Source organism: Eptesicus fuscus, chromosome 22, assembly GCF_027574615.1.
Source record: "Eptesicus fuscus isolate TK198812 chromosome 22, DD_ASM_mEF_20220401, whole genome shotgun sequence".
Classification (NCBI taxonomy): Eukaryota; Metazoa; Chordata; class Mammalia; order Chiroptera; family Vespertilionidae; genus Eptesicus; species Eptesicus fuscus.
This window is the reverse complement of record NC_072494.1, coordinates 26,721,655-26,737,746: the sequence shown is the minus strand read 5'-3', so window position 1 is coordinate 26,737,746 and position 16,092 is coordinate 26,721,655. Positions and strand designations below refer to the sequence as shown.

General features: G+C 39.5%; 1 long non-coding RNA gene across 3 annotated transcripts in view; it reads right to left on the bottom strand.

Annotated features, from left to right (window-relative positions):
- LOC103290124 (uncharacterized) overlaps window positions 1-16,092 on the bottom strand; it is a 61,778-nt gene that overhangs the window by 7,796 nt on the left and 37,890 nt on the right. For all 3 annotated transcript variants that reach the window (XR_008555181.1, XR_008555182.1, XR_008555183.1), the window contains exon 3: window positions 10,668-10,737. This is a non-coding gene — a long non-coding RNA (uncharacterized LOC103290124). The remainder of the gene's footprint in view (window positions 1-10,667; window positions 10,738-16,092) is intronic.

The window sequence follows — 16,092 nt, the reverse complement described above, 5'->3', positions numbered from 1 at the left end:
GAGAAACTCCGATATAGGCACACAAAATTGTGGGCAAGCATATTCATTGCAGCTTTGTTTTTTATTGCAAAAAATAATGAGAAAGAATTTAAATGTACATCAACAATAGAATGTATAGTAAGTCATGATATTATATGATTATATAATATCTTTAAATTTATCATAAAAACATACTTGTGAATTTCTAAAAAAATATACAAAGCCATGTATTGAGTAGGATATTAATTATGCTAATTATAATAATAATAATATAAAATTTTATTTATAAGTATAAGCACATCTACTAAAAATGTAAGACACATATATGGAAAAAATACATATGCTTTGTAGTAGATGACAGAAATGGCAACAATTTCTTCCTCTCTTAGAAATCCACTCTCTCTTACAATACAACTTTACCATTCCTTCTACCAAGAAGCAGTCTACTTTCCCATCCCTTGAATCTGGTATCTTCGTGACACTCATTCTCACCAACAGAATGCAGTGGAAGAGATGTTTTGCCAGAGGCCCTACATACTTCCATTCTACTCTCCCTCTTAGAACCTTCCTACTACATTGTGAATAAGCCTGGGCTAGCCTGTTGAGTGATGAGCAACCTATGGCCCAGTCAATCTCATTGCCCCAGGCTACAATCAGCTAACCACCAGACACATGATTCAGCCCATACAAGATAAGCCAGCACCCAGCTGACCTGCCAATTGACCACAGACACATGAACAAATCCAGCTAAGATCAGCATAGCCTATTTCCTATTAGTAGAACCCTGCATTGGATATGTACACTCATGATCAATAATAAGTGGTTATTGTTGTTTTAAGTCACTAAATCTTTGGTGTGATTTTTTAACACAGAAATAGATAAGTGATGCTTAAACCATTTTGAAAACAATGACCATTTAAGGAGAGAGAGAGAGAGGGAGAAGTATCAAGGGGAGGGAGGTATCTTCACTTTTTACATTTACCAGTAATTTTTTAAGGATTTTATGTCCTCAAATCTTGTGTTATATCTGGATTATAGCAACCTGGGAATCCATTATATTATTTTCAGAATTACTCTGAATATTTGAAATGTTACCTAATTTGTTTAAAGAATCATGCTACCATTCTTTCCATTTTTGTCATATTCTTACTAATATGGTAGAAGTAGACATAACTAACAGACTTCCTTCATCATTTGGATCTCATGTAGTCTGGCTACACAGAAACTTTGAAATATTAGGCCTTGACTTATGTAACTGACCTCATGAACCACAGTGACTCAGAGTGACCAAATATTATGGCCACACCTCATTCTGTGGTAGCACATAAACATGAGTTAGAGAAAAATATCAAACCCTCAATTAATCAAAACTCAAGAAACAAATTTTCTTTCATGAAAAAAATCTATTTTTAGGAGAAAACAAAAACAAGCTGTAATCAAAGATATTCTTTGACTTACAGGTTAAGTCCTAGGGCCAGCAATAAGTCAAGCTAATCTGCTCATCCTATATAATAAAAGCCTAATATGCTAAGTGTCTGGTCGTCTGTTCAACCAATCAAAGTGTAATATGCTAATGATATGCTAAGGCTGCTCAACCACTCACTATGACGTGCACTGACCACTGGGGGCAGAGGCTCCGACCGGTAGATTAGCTTACTGCTGGGGTCCCACTGATTGTGACTTAGCCAGACAGCTGGACATGCCCTGGAGCCCTCTCCCCCCTGTGGTCCCTCCACGGATGGCCAACCTTCCGCATCCCTCCCTGGCCCTGATCATGCACTGGTGGGGTCCCTCAACCTGGCCTGCGCCCTCTCACAATCCGGGCTGAGGGACCCCCCTGCAACCCTGAGTGCACGAATTTTGTGCACCGGGCCTCTAATGTTCAATATTAAGATAGGAGAGTGGATGTACACTTCTGAGAAATCTTTTCTTTTTAAAAAAAAAAAATTTAATCAATTTTATTTACAAAAACAACATATACAAATAGGCCAAGTAACACTCAAGCCTGAAAGGACTGCAATCTTTTTAAAGAACTTAACAGTCCAAAAAGACTAATATTTATTGCTGATTCACTCACAAGATTAACCCTCTTTAAGCAGCAACATAATCCCTAGCAAACATCTTTTCGCCACCTTTTATGGGTACTAGCGATTCACTGAGCAAGGAGCCACAGCCCCGCCCTCCAGGAGCTTATACTAGTAGTGTTACTGGAGAAAAATGCAACATCCAGAAGAAACACAAAGTCCACACATCTATCACAACAAAAGGAAATACTGGCATAACTCATCACATGTTTTAACAAATGAGCCATAGGAATATCTGAGCAAATATACACTACATCAAGTTTCAACCTGATATCTATATAGTTTTAAAAAGGTTGTGTTTATTTTTTTTTTGTTTACTCATGTTTCAACTGAATTGATTTAAAAGAGGAAAACATAATCCCCAAACAAATGTACCATCAAGTTTACTGTTCATGTTCTAGAATTTCTCCATGGTTCCGTGTCCAGATGTCAAGTTCAGTAATTTTTTGTTGTTGTTGTTGTTTTGTTTGTTTTTGTTAATATATTTTTATTGATTTCAGAGATGGAGAGAGAGATAGAAACATCAATATTGAGAGAAAAATCATTGATTGGCTGTCTCTTGCATGCCCCCCACTGGAGATCAAGCCCACAACCTGGGTATGTGCCCTGATCAGGAATCAAACTGCGACCTCCTGGTTCACAGGTTGACACTCAACCACTGAGTCACACTAGCTGGGCTCAAATTCAGTAGTTTTGATGTATGAACTCAGACAGAGAGTATAGTGCTCCCCACCCTACCTCAGGATCCATACTGATAAAATCATCCAGGTTCATTTTGGAATTTCCCAGTTTCAATGCAGGGATATGATAAAGAAAGCTCTCTCCAGTTCCCACTGGAATCTTTCATGTGAGATTGGTCAGAAGCAAAGTTCTTCAAATAAGAATCTGTGCCATAAACTTTAAAAAGAGGCATCAAAAAAGTGAGGGGGGGATTGATAGTGTCTACCAATCCCATTCCCACCTACCAGAAACAATATTAAATTGCCATTTTGAGTAAAACAAATCCAGAAAATTCTTGTTAATACCCCCTTCTCCAAAATTTGGAGATAAGTGAAAAAATGGAATGCCTTAGGCAATGTCAGGAGGAGTTAGTACTCCAGGCTTTGCCATTTTTCAGGGATCCATGAAGAACTGAAAAAATGGACTAAAGCCTGAGAGAATCTGTCCAAGAATAAAATATACTCCCAGGACTTCAACTGACCTCAGGTGTAGACTATTTAACAAAAACTCAGATGAAGGAACAGAGCTCAGGTCTTGCAATAAAAATGGCATGTAGCTCCAATGTCAATAAGCAGGCTATAAACTGTAAGAGAAACAAATCTCAGATAAGGTAGAAAATGTCCAGAAAATGTACCTACATCAGAGCAAACTGAAGTTCTGTGCACATTAAAAATGAACTAGGTAAAAATTAATGATATAGCACCCTGACCGGTTTGGCACAGTGGCTAGAGCATCGGGCCGTGGACTGGGGGGTCCCGGGTTCGATTCCACTTGAGGGCATGTACCTTGGTTGTGGGCTCGATCCCTAGTGGGGGGCGCTCAGGAGGCAGCTGATGGATGTTTCTCTCTCATCGATGTTTCTAACTCTCTATCCCTCTCCCTTCCTCTCTGTAAAAAGTCAATAAAAATATTTTTAAAAAAATTAATGATATAGCAATGGCAAACACACACATAGAGGATAAAACAATAAAATGAAAAAAGAATTTGTAGTGTTAAGAAAACTGAGCACCAAAACCACATCACTGAGAGCACTCTCCATCCTGGGAGCATACCTGCATCTTTCTCTTCCTCCTTCTCCTTCCCCAAGCCAGAACTCAACTATCGACCCCATTGGTTGTAACACCTGGTGCTGTTCCCACGGCCTACAACACTATGGTGCCATGACTTGGGTTGTGACTCGGATTGTGTGGCAGGATTCCAGAGAAGCCCACCCAGGACCAACTTGCAAAACCAAACCAGTGCTATGTACCAGCAGGGACCCATTATGTTCCATCAGCTCCTCGCTTTGCATCAGGTAGACTTGGGTGAGTTTTTCTTGGAATTCCAGACCTCTCTGTTTTAAGAAAGCACATTCTAACCTGGCTGGGAGTTGTACGCCATCCCTGGAATCTAGGAGTCAACATTGGATCTGGGATTCTACCTTGGAATATGGTCCCTTCTCATCCAAGAACTGCCTATTATCATGGAAAGATTAACAACCCTGCTGTGGAAACAATGGAGTCCCCACTCTGTCCGTTGCAAATCCCCAACCCACACTGCCTGTAATCTGTAACCATTATATCCATTCTTATTCTTTTATGCCTACTTCCCCATCTCTTTAATACCCATTTTTCATACCCATTCTTATTCCTTTTGCCTACTCCCCTGTGTAATTCTTGTCCTTCTACCCAACAAAAACAGCTGGCTTATGGTGTGTGTGTGGGACGGAGGTGGGAGGGTGGGGGTAGGGGGGCAGAGCAGATTTCTATGGATGACCTGCTGCTGCTTTCCCAAACTGCTGGCATTATTGGAATAAATACTCAACCACACTACTGGACTAGCGAGTCTACAAACTATGATCCCTGAAACAAATTCAGGATACCACCTACTTTTATAAAACTTTATTGGATCATAGTTACATACATTCGTTTATGTATTATATGTGGTTGTTTCTGCACTGCAATAGCAGATTTGAGTAGCTGCAACAGAACCCATATGGCTCACAAAGTCCCAAATATTTATTTACCAAGGGGTCCTTTACAGAAAAAGTCTGCCAATACCTGCCCTAGAGAATTAATGCATCATAAACAAGCCAGCCCTCCAGTCCTGAGCAACTCTACCCCACCTCTGTGCTGCTGCTTCCTGGTACACCCTGAAATTAAATTAAATGTGAAATTAACACAGTGTGAGTTTGTGAGTCACGTTTTGGCCCTTCCAACCAGACCCCTGACAACTACCACATTATTACATACCTTGAAAAGTGTATGCTTTTCATCCTCAGCGTAAGCCAAGCATCTTTGATAATATATAAGAACAGCTAACATTTACTTAGTTCTGTATGTTAGGTCTACTTTGCTTTTATAAGAATACAGTCACGTCCTGCATAATGACACTTGGGTCAACAATGGACCACATATACGTCAGAGGTACATAAGAATATAATGGCTGAAAAATTCCTATTGCCTAGTGATGTCACAGTGTAATTCTACTCCACTTTTATTTTTGTTAAATCCTCACCCAAGGATGTTTTTCCATTGATTTTTTTTTTTTTTTAAGAGAGAGAGTGGCAAAGAGAGGGAATACCAGAGAGAAACATTGATGTGAGAGAAACACATTGATTGGTTGCCTCCTGCACGCACCACGCACCCAACCAGGGCCTGGGCCAGGAAGGAGCCTGCAACCAAGGTACATGCCCTTGACCAGAATCGAACCTGGGACCTTTTGGTCCGCAAGCCAATGCTCTGTCCACTGAGCAAAACCAGCTAGGGCTCTACTCCATTTAAAAATAAATTTAGTGTAGCCTAAATGTAGTGTTTATAAAGTCCACAGTACTGTACAGTATTGTCCTAGGGCAGTGGTCGGCAAACTGCGGCTCATGAGCCACATGCGGCTCTTTGGCCCTTGAGTTTTTAGCAAAGGCCAGCTTAGGAGTACCCTAATTAAGTTAATAACAATGTACCTACCTATATAGTTTAAGTTTAAAAAATTTGGCTCTCAAAAGAAATTTCAATCGTTGTACTGTTGATATTTGGCTCTGTTGACTAATGAGTTTGCTGACCACTGTCCTAGGCCTTCACATTCACTCACCACTCACTCTCTGACTTAGAGCAACTACCACTCCTGGAAGCTCCATTCATGGTAAGTGCCCTATACAGGCATATAATTTTTTATCTTTTATTTCATATTTTACTGTATCTTTTCTATATTAGATATGTCTAGATGCACAGATACTTACCACTATGTTACAATTGCCTATAGTATTCAGTATAGGAACATGCTGTACAGGTTTTTAATTGAGCAGTAGGCTATACCCTGTAACGTAGGTATATATAGTAGTGTTCACATAAAAAAACATTGAAACCTGTAAAGAATTTTTGTGAGTATTTGAGCCAAACTGTCAACATATGCCAGGAAGCAGAACCTCAATGAATTGAGATAATGCTCTGGAGAATGGCGGGTTACACCTGTATTTATACATTGCAATCAAAGGAAAGGGACGAAGGTGGGTTACATGAAATCCATTGGTGATAGGCTAGAGAGGTGGGAGAAAGCAAAGTGGGGAAACTCCTGGGATTGGATAAAAAGTAAAATGGTAGACACATACTTAGGTGGGTGCAAGAACAATTAACATGATAACGAAGGAATTTGTGGTATCTGCTCAGCAAACTAGGTTGTGCCCCAAAGGGTCCAGAAAAAGGGAAGTTACAAGTTACCCAGACATTTCAAAGGGTATGTTATCATAGATGCAAAAAGACTGATAGGCTCAGTTAAGGTAAAGGTTGATCTTGTCAGTGAAGATCTGGGCCTAGGATGTAACTACCCACCATAACTGCTTTTAGTTAAAGTTTAATTTCAGGCCATCCTTTGTGGTTACTTTAGGTCTCCGAGTTTGCAAGACTGTCAGGCAGGCCTCTCCTGAGCTTGTCAGATTAGCATGTGGCCCCTTTCGTCCACAGTAGGCTATACTAGCTAGGTTTGTGTAAGTGCACAATTGCCTAACAACGCATTTCTTAGAATGCATCTCCGTCACTAAGTGACACATGACTGTACAGAAACAATGGTAAAGCTGGCATACAAATAAAGGTTAGGCAATATTACCTCAGTGAACAATACTTCCCTATTGTATAATAATCCTCTTTTACAGATCCATCTAAAAATGAGACAACGAGGAAGGAGGAAAATCAGTCTCAAAGTTTACAATCCTGTATTCTACCTCTATAAACATGTTTTATTGGAAGTCTCTTTGTGGTAAACATTTTAGAGATTTGTTTACTTTATTAATTTTCAGGAAAAAATACCAGGCTATAACCCTGGTTATTGAAGATTTATAACTCTTTCAAAAGATTACAAAGTGGAGTGCAAAATTTTATGTTCCTGCTTTGACCTTGGCTAGGAATAAATAGAAAGTATATTTTAATCTCATTGGCCACTGGGTCGGAATTTACAACTTTGAGGAAAATATCCCACTGGACTTGCCTGTTACTGACTCCTCAAAGCCCTACTCCCTTGGGGTGTTTTATTATTATTATTGTTATTAAGCAGATCTTAACATTTTCTCATTTGAAAAAAGTTAAACAGTCTAATACAGAAAGAATTTTTGTTCAGAAGTAAAATTTCTCAAACTGTACATATCTCATTGTAACAGGGTCACTATTTTGTATATTCTCTGTGATCACTACATTTTAATTTAATGGCATTCAAGCATCCAAGACATGTTAGAACATGCTTAAATATTGTAAGCTAATCAAACATTTTAGCATTTATTCTTCAAATATTTATCCACGCCAAACCATGTTCTTCAGACACTGTGTGAGGTGCTGGAGACTGATAAATGAGCCCCAGGATTTTTGGAATTTAAAGTCATGACTACAAATGAGCTCTTCCACTATGGACATGTAAAAGAGAGTGGGGGGAAACGTGTCTTCTCACGTGCAAACTCCGATCACTTGGTGATTGCCTGAAGCATTTTTGAGAATTCTGGGATACCACTGAGGATAGCAGAAAATTGCCCAAATCAATTAGCAATGTCTGCGGTGGGCAGGCGTGATTTCATTCATATTTTATATTCACGATTTCTTGTAGTATTAAAAGAAAAAGGACCAAGTGTGGAATACCGGATGTCAATATTTAATGCATGGGTGAAGGAAGGGCAGAGCAGCAGAAAACTACTCAATGGCAACATCAAGAAACTAAAAAGAAGAGTTCCCAGGAGGAAGCAGGCGATAGTATCAAATGTCATATTCCTTGAAAAAGGAAGTTTGGAAATTGTAACTCATTGGTGATTTCCCTGAAAGCAGTTTCAGGAGAGTGGTGGAGTAGACACCCAAGTACAGAGACTAAGGAAGTGATACAATCTGCATTTCTAGAAATCAAAGATTCCTCACACTTGACACTATCCCTTAATATGGAATAAAGTATATTTGGCTTGGGGATTATTTATTTGTTCACAATTACGTACCCAGAAATTGCAACTTCTAGACAGTGCTCTTCTGGTATGTCCAAATCTCATTCTACCATTTTTCTCTACAAACACATATAATTCTATCTTATTAGAGCCTATCTTATTTTTCTTTTCTTTTTTTAATATGTTTTTATTGATTTCAGAGAGGAAGGGAGAGGGAAAGAGAGATAGAAACGTCAATGATGAGAGAGAATCATCGATGGGCTGCCTCCTGCACACCCCCTATTGGGGATCGAGCTCACAACCTGGGCATGTGCCCTTGACTGAAATTGAACCCATGACCCTTCAGTCTGCAGGCCAACACTCTATCTACTGAGCCAAACCAGCTAGGGTGTGTCTTATTATTCTGATGGCATATTCATACACTTACTTTGCCTTTTTTGGTAAATTTTTTATTTTTACTTTTGCTAAATAGCATCTTCTGTTTCAATAATATAAAACACAATATTTACAGCTCCTAGGATATCAAATTATCATTCATAATGGCTCTCCTCAACTAAAGTTCAATAATGAGTTTTGGGTCTTCAGTATCTAATCTATTAATATCTTAGGTTTTTAAAAGTCCTTTTAGAATATATAAAGATCCTGAATTTGGTTCCAGAACTTCTATGTTATTAATTTGCTACGGAATACTTCATCTATGTCACATTGCAGTGAAAAATGAGAAATAAACATAATTTCTCAATGTAAATATTAACTAAAATTGGAGAAGATCCTACACTTAGTTTCCAAGAGTCACAATGCTAAAGATAGAATGGGATGAGGACAGCCAGTTCCAATAGCACATCCATGGCCAACTTGCCACACCTCACTGGTGAGAACCTGGAAAGACCAGTTTCCTCACACATCAAGGCTTGTTCTAGGGAAAGGACTGAGCACAATGTTTCAGATTAAACTTTTATCCATCTGAACCAAAAAAGTAAATCAAGAGTCAGAGGAATAGAAAAAAGCTGGGTTTGGGGAGATACAAACCATGAACAAATGCTGAGAGTTGTGACCTAGAGTCTAGAATCTACTTTGATGCTGATAAAAATGATTGATTTTTCACATCTAAAAAATGAGGGAGTAGAGCCCTAGCTGGTTTGGCTGAGTGGATAGAGTGCTGGCCTGTGGACTGAAGGGTCCCGGGTTCAAGTCCAATATTTTGGTTGCAGGCTGTGTGTGTGAGGCAACTAATCAGTGTCTCTCTCACATCGATGTTTCTCTCTCTTTGTCTCTCCCACTCCCTTTCACTCTCTCTAAAAATCTATGAAAAAATATCCTCTGGTGAGGATTAACAAAAAAATAAAATAAATAAATAAAAATGAGGGCGTAGAGTTAGAAGGTCTCTAAGGCTCTTTCCTGTTCTAACACCACATGCCACCATGAGTCCAGTGACAGGAAGACAGAATAAGATACTGAGAGAAATTAAAACACGGAAAATCAGCTTCAAACTCAGGCAATAGGAGAAGAGCCTGTTTTAAAGATCAGACTTGTACAGAGGACACCGAAGGGAAACTAGCATGCAAATTCACTCAGAAACAAAACTATTGGCATTTTTTAAGCTCCAGGCCTATTCTGAAGGTAAATTATGATCAGTTAAATGTGCCTGTGTAATCAAATCATCCTTGCACAGGTGAGGAAGAAGGAAATACCAGGCATGAGTCACTAAGTGGGTTGATCTAAACTATGTCAATAGCTGGTGTAATACCAAAATATTGTTATTAAATATTGGGATAAGATTTATCTCACAACGTAAAAATCAGGATCAAAGCTTTGTTGTGGCCCATATAGACCCGCAACTTATGACTTCGATGAACACATCTGATTGCATTCGCAACATCGTTTCCTTTTATTTTTATGTCTAGTAAAGATTAAGCCTTCATTTTGGGGGCAGTTCTTAAATTGAGACCAGTCTGAAACAGTAAAATGTTCCATTTTGTCAAGTTAGTCATTATTCATTCTCTAACTGGATGTGAAAAGATACTGATCTCTTAACTTCATTCTCAATAACCAGTATAGGGTTAATCATATAAAAAACGGAAGGTCAAATCACTTGTTTGTTTTTAGAATCACCAAGTGAAATCCAATTCTGAACAGATGTATCAAGTTGCAGTTGGCATTTACCAAAATGTTGAAAGAGCACCTCACCATGTTTGCCACTTAAGTAATAATCATTTATTCGATTTTTCACTATGTTTCAATTGTACCCAAGTATTTTACATAAACTATCTCATTTAATCCTCAAAATGATTTAGGGGGCAAATATCATTACCCTCATTTTAAGGAAGAGGGAGCGAAAGCTTAAGGAAATGAAATGTCCAAGTAGCAACATCAGGCTTTGAATTCACTTCTGTAATCCCCGTGGGAGTGCAAGTGTGACAGATGGAAGCTGAGCAGTGGTTGAATTCAGGAGAATAAGAACTTGCTTATTCTAGTAAAATCAGAAGTGACATTTTACTTACCTGGTGATGCTCTGGAATATTCATCAAGCCCTCAGTAAATGCATAGTGACTGACAGCTGATTGATCAAGCCTGAAATTGAACAAGATAATTATCAAAGATGAGGAGAGTTTGGCTGTGAGAGCAATTGTGTTAGGTAGGCATAAAAGGTGTTATTATCATTGTTTTGCAAAGGAGCAATCAGAAGCTCAATGAGTAAATAATTTACTGAAAGTCACACAGCCTGTAAGGAAAGAAGCATGTACACACATATAGGTCCTCCAAAACCAAGCCCAGTGTTCTTTCCACAGTGCCACACAACCTTCCCCAAGAGTCTGCTCCATGTAATTCAGTGAAGGCCATTTATCTGTTTTCTTCATTGTTTGGGTTCTTACTAACTTACCAAGACTATCTTGGACTTTCCATCAACCTTAAATACTCTGTTTATAATGTATATTCTATATATTAATATTTGTGACATTGAAATGGCCTTGAACTAGATGTAGCACTGCTCTACTGCCTGGAGGAGATGAACTGGACCCTCCTACCCATAAAACCTGGAAATAAGACCGTGTTTACACATGATGAGGTAGTGATGTTCTTAGTGCTTCAATATGACAGGAGATGATCACTCAGAGTGAGCAATTGGAGCCTCGAACAGGCCTGGCATTTGGAAAGAACTCTGTAAATATTTGCTTAAAGAGTGATTTAATCATCACAACCACAGTGACGACTTTTGGTTTAGCCAGCGGACTCCAAGGGTATATTGGAGTCAACTCCCTAGGTTAGGTTTAGCCAATGGACTCCAAGGGTATATCATGTGACCCATATGGAAAGAAAATATTAAAATGTGTACATAAAATTTCTATCTCCTCTTTTTAAATTTTCTGCTTTGTTTTATAATGTATATGATATATCAGTGTAGTGGTAGCTATAATTTATGAATAAATGTATAAATATAAGGACACAAACATTAGTATTATATTATACAACAGGATGGGGATGCATAATAAGAATTTTTTTTTTTAAATTCTGGTTAAGATCAATTTAGCTGCCTTGCCCACAGTGACCCCTATAAGGGCTCCAAAACACCAATGTACTGGGTCTCAGACTTTAGTGGGCATGAGAATCACTTGGGTGGATTGTTAAAAATGCAGATTATAGGGTTCCATCCCCAGATATACTGACTCAGTAGACCTGTGGCAGGATCCATGAATCTGTTTTTTAACAACCAGGTAATTCTGCTGCAAGTGATATTAAGAGAAATACAACCTCACAAGGCTGCAGCGGACTGAGGTGTCCCCCTCCTCCCACCATCGCCTTTCAGATACTTCAGTGTAGTTTTGAGAACCAATGGGACAAGGCTTCTCTTAAGTAGGAATAAGTGCATATTGGTTATGTGTTTAATGCCTTAAATAAATATAATGATAATGATAATGATAAAATCAGCTATCATTTATTGAGCACCCACTTAGTATACATTATTTCTAATCATGACAAAAATCCTACAGGTTGGCTACCATCAGCCTCATTTGACCGAAGAGGAAATGGATCTTAGCAAAGGCTTAATAAGCAAGTTCCCTGAGAGTTTCCATTATACTTATTCTAAAAGTGTTGAAGCCCCAAAGAAGAAGCTTTCTATACAATTTCCCAACAACCCGTTGTCCCATGTGTGGGAGAATTACGTTTATGATCTGGATCCCACTTCTGCATTCAGATTCAACTTCAAGGCTGCTGAGAATCAAACTTCATTGTTCACAATGAGCCTGGAAAGCCCAGAGATGGCTTATCTTTTCTCTACTGTACTAACCTACCCACAGCAAAGGTTAAAGATAATAACTCTTTAAGGTAAAAATACTCTGGCCCAGCTGGCACGGACCATTGGTTGAGCATCAACCTATGAACCAGGAGGTCACGGTTCGATGCACATGCCTGGGTTGCAGGCTTCATCGCCAATAGGGGGCATGCAGGAGGCAGCAGCCAATCAATGATTCTCTCTCATCATTGATGTTTCTATCTCTCTCTCCTCCTCCCTTCCTCTCTGAAATCAATAAAAAAATAAATAAAAATACTCTGAAATATATATGTAGAATTTCATCATTGTACCCTCAAGTGCCATCTTTAAAATGAAAGGTTTGAGCTAAACACTTGCACAAATTTTTCAATTCCCAAATGTTAAAAAGGATAATTTACCACTACTTTCAGCAATGTATAACAGTTTACTTAAACGGCACCTCCTGTCTTCAACTCTCACTTTCTACATCTTCCAATGTGGACTCATTTGCTTCCCAGGTTAAAGCAAGTTGAGTCACCCTTGGGAAGTCCATACTATCCCCAACTATAATGCTGGGTAGGAGCATGAAGAAATGGAGCAATTTAGTGGTACATGGCTCTGGAAATCTCAAATATCCAATTCTGAAAGCCATGTTAATCACAGTCACGCCTTCTCTCCCAATTAGATTGCTCACTTAGAAGGAAACTAGATGACTTGCTGTGAAGACACTCAAGCAGGCCCACAGTCAGGTGAAAGGTAAAATGTTAGAAACTGAGGCCTCCAGCCAACAGCCATGTGAATGAGCCACCTTCAGTCAATGATGCACCATCTTGAAAGAGGGCCCTTGAGCCCCAGTGAAGCCGTGAGATGACTGCAGCCATGGCTGACGCTTGGACCCCCTAAGAAACTCTAGTCCAGCCAGAATCATTCAGCCAAGCCACTCCCAGATTCCTGACCCTCAGAAATTATGTGAGATAATAAATGTTTGTTGATTTAAGCTTAAACACATACATACACACATGTACAGCAGCAACAACACTCTCAGGAAACACTCTTTTTTTTTATAATATCTTTTTATTGATTTCAGAGAGGAAGGGAGGAGGAGGAGAGAGATAGAAACATCAATGAAGAGAGAGAATCATTGATTGGCTGCCTCCTGCACGACCCCCACTGGGGATCGAGCCCGCAACCCAGGCATGTGCCCTTGGCCGGAATCGAATCCGGGACCCTTCAGTCCACAGGCTGATGCTCTACTCACTGAGCCAAACCGGCTAGGGCAGTAAACACTCTTTTTTGCCTCTGAAATAGAATGCCAAAACTACCCACTGAGAGATTTGTCCTAGAGGGAGTCTGGCCTGAACACCAAAACACTGTTTTATGGTGTGTTTTGTTGACTCCTATTCCTAGATCAACCCCCAAATGGTTATCAAGAATAAACATAACTCTCCCTTCTCGCTGGTAAGTGCTGGAGCAGCTGTGAGTCTGGACGTTAATCATAAATTAACTCTGTTAATTGTTGGCCTCTCATATCAGATGAACCTGACCCTGAACTATTCACCGAGCTTGTGTTTACGCCCGTAAGTGGCCTAGAACTACATGCAGTCCACCCACAATAAAGTCAGTGTGAACACTGATCTCCAGCCTCTAGGAGCTTCTTAGGGTCTGCAAGGAACCTAGGTTGGCCTGTGGTCTGTTGGTGTGACAGTCATGCTACTGAGTCATTGTTTCTATCCTACTCTGTTAAGATCCCTAGAAATTTACATGAACAGGTGAGAAGATGAACCATATATTTCATTTTTGGCTCAAAAGGAAGCAGGGAGGATTCTAATTATTCAAAACAGGAATCTGTGAGTTTTTAACCTTAATGGTACCTCTGTGTGGCTGTAAATATGACCAGTTCAGTTTTTAGTTGCTCCATACGAACCTGGTGGTACACCCTCACCACAAAGTTCATTCTCTGACTTCAAAGAGAATTCTATTGTGATGAATTTAGAACTAAAGAATGAAGTGAATTATATGCCAATATGTAATGATGGGTGTAAAGACTTTTTAAAAAAACTTCCTTGCCTATGTTTTTCAAATCATAGGTTTTTAGTTTGAAACGTGTTCTGCCCACAGGAAATGGCCCAGATACAACCAATTAGCCTTTTTGATATGGGATGCTCCTTTTTCAGCTTCAGTGTCCTTTATTTTACGTATTTGCATTGAGTTTCAACAATATGAGCATTCAGTGATTCATCATCATTTAATTTCATAAACAAAGGGCAGAGTATGAAATAACTTCTGTTTTTAGATTTTAATGATTGTTTCTTTGTGCCATAAAACTTTAATTGCTAGAAATGCATCTTAGAGGAGCTGAGTTGCCTTCCTTTATCACCCTATTGGCCACACACCCCATTCCAAACAGGACCAAGTTGAACCATTCTACCACAAACTAGCTATAGGACAGTGGACCTCAATTTGCCCAATTTTATATTGAAAGATTCGAACTCATGGTTTTTAAACTCCCTTCCCCTGGCAATATTCTATAAACCTAAAATCTTTTTTTTTTTTTTAGAAAAAGCTTGTGAAAAATTAACCCTTATAGTTACAGTTACAAAACTTAAGTAGAATAAAAATAGTCTTGTCCAAGACATTTCCAGATAACCTTTCAACATTTCCTTCAATTGTTTGCATCCTTTCAGAGAACTCGGCGTCTTCCTTTTGCCCTCTGGATCTCCCACTGTCCAAGGAAGGGATCTCTCCCCAGTGTGTTCCTTGGATGAACAAATTTGAGGATGGGCAGCTGGAAGAGTGAACTCTACTGCACTGCAACCAATCTGACAGTAGCTTCTAACCCGGCTGCTGCCATCAGAAATGGATGGTGGAGAGAGCAGAAGTGAAGGATTGAACCTGCTTTGGTCCGTGTATACACAGTCCTCTGTTAATCAATATCCTCTCCTCCTCTGAAAATGTGATGGTGTGCACCCTATTCCGGTTTGCTGTCCTATTCATCAGAGGTCAAACACTGACCATCTACAGACTTCCTTCAACCTTTACAGATGTTTTCTTTACCTTCCACATTCTAGAAGGACCCACACTCCCAGTTGGCCTGGGGCTCCCCTTGTTTTAGCATCAGAAGACCACTGTCCCAGGAAACTCCTCAGTCCCAGACAAAACTGGATGAGTAGTTACCCTATTAAAAAAATATATTGGCCCAAGAGTTTGTTTTGTTTTGAATTTTTAATCAGCTGCTAGATTTAAATATCAGGTGAATCACAGAAGAGGCCAGATTTCTGGCTTTTCTTTAGAAAATGAAATATCTGGCACCATTCGACCCTCTTTCATGGCTACAATCAGCAGGAGCTGAGTAACCGCTACCCCAGTAGACAAGTCATGTTATTTACAGGGTTCCACAGGCCTTGCCAAGGGAGGCTGCACACCAGTCATCGCTGCCCTAGGGCTGTTTTTTGGGTTTTTTTTGTGGTGTCCTGGAAAGTGAAATGTTCCCCTAGACCAGTGGTCAGCAAACTCATTAGTCAACAGAGCCAAATATCAACAGTACAACGACTGAAATTTCTTTTGAGAGCCAAATATTTTAAACTTAAACTTCTTCTAACGCCACTTCTTCAAAATAGACTCGCCCAGGCCGTGGTATTTTGTGGAAGAGCCACACTCAAGGGGCCAAAGAGCCG